Below are 3,461 nucleotides of genomic sequence, written 5' to 3' on the forward strand. Positions count from 1 at the left end.
GGTGGTGGCATGGCATTTTTCCATGACAGGCTGATCTGGGCTGCAGAGGGCAGGTCCAGGGCTGGAGGACCCCTTAGGGACAATCATGCAACAAACACCAATGAAAAGAGTTGGCTGAAGGCGCTCCGAGAAACCACACACCTTTTTTTTTTTTAATTAATTTATTTTTGGCTGGGTTGGGTCTTCGTTGCTGTGCGCGGGCTTTCTCTAGTTGCAGTGAGCGGGGGCTACTCTTTGTTGCGGTGCGCAGGCTTCTCATTGCAGTGGCTTCTCTTGTTGCGGAGCACGGGCTCTAGGCGCACAGGCTTCAGTAGTTGTGGTGCACGGGCTCTAGAGCGCAGGCTCAGTAGTTGTGGCGCACGGGCTTAGTTGCTCCGCAGCATGTGGGATCTTCCCGGACCAGGGCTCGAACCCGTGTCCCCTGCATTGGCAGGCAGATTCTTAACCACTGCCCCACCAGGGAAGTCCAACACACACCTTCTTTCTGATTCCAACAGCACGTCTTATCAGCAGCACCTCAAACTCTGACCTGCTCCCCACAATGCGATATGCTTCCCCCAGCTCCCCAAGGAGGTCAAGTGTCCCCTTCATGTTTTCACCAAAAGGGAAACTATGGCCCCCTCACCTGGTTTCCCTTTGATCTTCCCCTTTGCCGCCAACATCCAGACCTGGCAGTACCATTTCTCAGAAACCTAGGGACCCACTTAGGAAGCTTATCTGGGCAAAAAAGCCATGTCGGGGGGGTAGTTTTCAGAGCGATATGTTGCAATGTTCTTTATTACAGGCTGCCTTCTTCTCTCCTTGTCTTTTTTTTTTCCTTAAACAGGACTCAAGTAGGAACACCAAATGGCCTCAGACCCTAAGGAATTTGAAAGGATTATCATGATTACTTAAGCAAGGGTTTTCTGAAATTCCCAGCCAAGCGGGAGAGAGAATGAAACTTCTAAAGTTATACCCTTTCAGTGATTGGTTAGATAAGTGTGGGGCCTGAGCAAACAGACAAACCAGGAACAACATTTCTCCCATTAACTCTTTCAAGGCCTAGAAAATACACGCTGGAGGCCTCCCTGTTCCCTCAAGGCCCTGGAGCTCTGTAATTTACCAAGACAAGCCTTGGTTCCCTCTATAAAAGTTCATGATCCAATCCTTTCTTTGCTTTTACTCCTCCCATACCCCCTAAGCACTACAGCTCCGGCCCTTCCAGACCATCACATTCTTCCAGGTGGAAAGCAGTCCCTTTGGGAGGAGAGCCCTCATTTCCCAGGGGGGTGAGCAGCCAGCTCTGGACTGGATCCCAGGAATGCCCAGCCTTACCTCATTCCCTCCTCAGCCACCACAGGGCTGGGCAGAGACTGTCAGAGAGTCCTCACATCTGGTGGCCACAAAAGGCATCCCACCTGCCAGTCGCTCTGGCCACAGAACCAGATGGAAAAGCTCGGCCTGGTGGCTGCTGGGTGCAGCTTCCCCAAGATGGCATCACGTGCCTCACCTGGGTCTAAGGAGCACCCGAGAGGGAGCCTCAGGCCACATACATCACCAGAAGCTTTTGCTGGAAAAAGAAAACTGCAGGAAACAATACTGAGGTGAGAGCTGGCCTGTACACAGGCATGGTGGCACAGAGCAGGGAGCCCCAATGTCAGAGCAAAAAGACAGGGAGTCTCTGCTTTCCATTTCCCCGCGAATTTGCAAAAGAAGAAAAGAATCCTACAAAAAGTGAGCTGAATCTGTACAAACCTGAGGGTTGAGGATCCAGATTCCAGGCCTGCCTGGGCCTGGGGGCCCCTGGCTGCTCCAAGGGATGGGTTCATGTTCAGTGAGGGCAGACCCAACACTTGCAGCTTGGACAAATGAAGGGAAATGGGTTTAAAAAATCAAAAAATAGTTGCTTTTGAATTCTGGAAACAACCCCTAAAACGCGTGAGCGTATCAGGACAGGAAGAAGCAGTAAGTTTCCCAGAAATTGGCAACCCCTGTGGGCCTTGCCAATCCCGGACCCCAGAAAGGGGGAAAGAGTTTAATCAGCCCCTCCTGTGAATGCGCCCACCCAAAATCAGCCCTCATTCGCCACAGACCACCACCCGCCCCGCGAGAGAGGCGAGAAGGGCCTCAAGCCCCCGGAACCCATCCCCGCCCCCGCGCCATTTCCAGTCCTACGGGCGAGGGGGGTCAATGTCGTTCAAGTAATTTCTCTGCGAACACAAGATGGCAGCCTTAAATAAATGCAACCCTGCGCAGCTTTTAATCTTACACATCATTAAATTCCTAATTTACACATTATGTTTTCGTGGGCCAACCCATAACTCATTAGTGTTGAACTCACGAGGTATAAAGACCAACGCACGACGGGCGCCAGGGCGCCATCACCTGCTTGTGTTAACAGTCCCTGCCAGGGGGCAGGGAGAAAGCTCAAGAGGGGCGCCGGGGCGTCCGCCGGGCCGAGGCTGGGGTGAGGGCGAGCTCCGGGTGCCAGGCCCTGCGCCGCACGACGCGATCGCAGCGCTGCAGCTGAGAAAGTGCTGAGGCCGGCTCCTTCTCCCTTCTCCCGGGTCTCGTGCGCGCGCGCGCACACACACATATATACACACACACACACACCCGCACACACACACCCGGGTGGCCGCGCGGGGCTCCGAGCCGCGCAGGCCTCCTAGGCAGACATCTTCCTGTGGGAGGATTTCAAACGAGCCGTGAAAGCCAGAAACTACACGGGTTACAAACTCCGGAATCCCTGGCCGGCCGGGGCCCCCTTCTCCACCACCGACCCGGCCCCCTCTGCTCGGCGCAGGGCCAGGAACCCACCAAAGGGCAAAGCGCACCAGCCGACGGCGCGGGGAGATCCGGGGGCGCGGAGAGTGCCCGAAGTCCATCTCCCCTCCGACCCGGGGACAGGCGGCCAAGTGTGCGCCGCCAAGCTCGGCCTCGCCGAGCAGGGGTGGCCCAGGGCGACCCCCGAGGCCCGCGGGCTTCAGGGCTCGCCCGGGGCGAGGGTGGGGTGGAGGGTCTCCTAGGTCACCCACCACCCGAGGCTGACCGCCGCGCCCCCTCCAGGGAACGCCGCTCTCCAGTGACCAATGTCACCCGGGCGCGGCTGACTACCCCAGGCCCGGGCCGGGGCGCACCCTAAGGAAGAGGGAAGCCGGTGCCTGGAAGGGCCTGGGAGCCAAAGGAAGTGGCCGGCGCGCAGGAGGAAGGCCCCAGGCGGGAGCGCCGAGGACGGCTGTCCAGGAGGCGAGGGCTAGCACCCGCCTCGCCCTGCGCTGAGCCGGCCAGGCCCTCGAGGTGCTCTGCGCCTTCCCAGCCAAAAGCCAGCTCCGTGCTGGCGGCGGAGTGGGAGGGAGGAGGCCGGGCACGCGCCCCGCCCTCGTCACCCGCGGTCACAGGGGCAATTACACTCCTCGCTGCAGACGGTTACCAGCTCGCCCGCGCATCCCTCCCCCCCCCCCCCCCCCCCCCCCCCCCCC

General features: G+C 58.4%; 1 long non-coding RNA gene across 1 annotated transcript; it reads right to left on the minus strand.

Moving 5' to 3' along the window:
* Positions 1 to 321: 321 nt before the first annotated feature.
* LOC114905681 lies at positions 322 to 1,425 on the minus strand. Its single transcript, XR_003796316.1, has 3 exons — positions 1,315 to 1,425; positions 626 to 859; positions 322 to 421 (listed from the first exon to the last, which is right to left on the minus strand). It is a non-coding gene; the product is annotated as an uncharacterized LOC114905681 (long non-coding RNA).
* Between the last annotated feature and the right edge of the window lie 2,036 nt (positions 1,426 to 3,461).

Source organism: Monodon monoceros, unplaced genomic scaffold, assembly GCF_005190385.1.
Source record: "Monodon monoceros isolate NGI ecotype Baffin Bay Population unplaced genomic scaffold, NGI_Narwhal_1 Super_Scaffold_22, whole genome shotgun sequence".
NCBI classification, from domain to species: Eukaryota; Metazoa; Chordata; class Mammalia; order Artiodactyla; family Monodontidae; genus Monodon; species Monodon monoceros.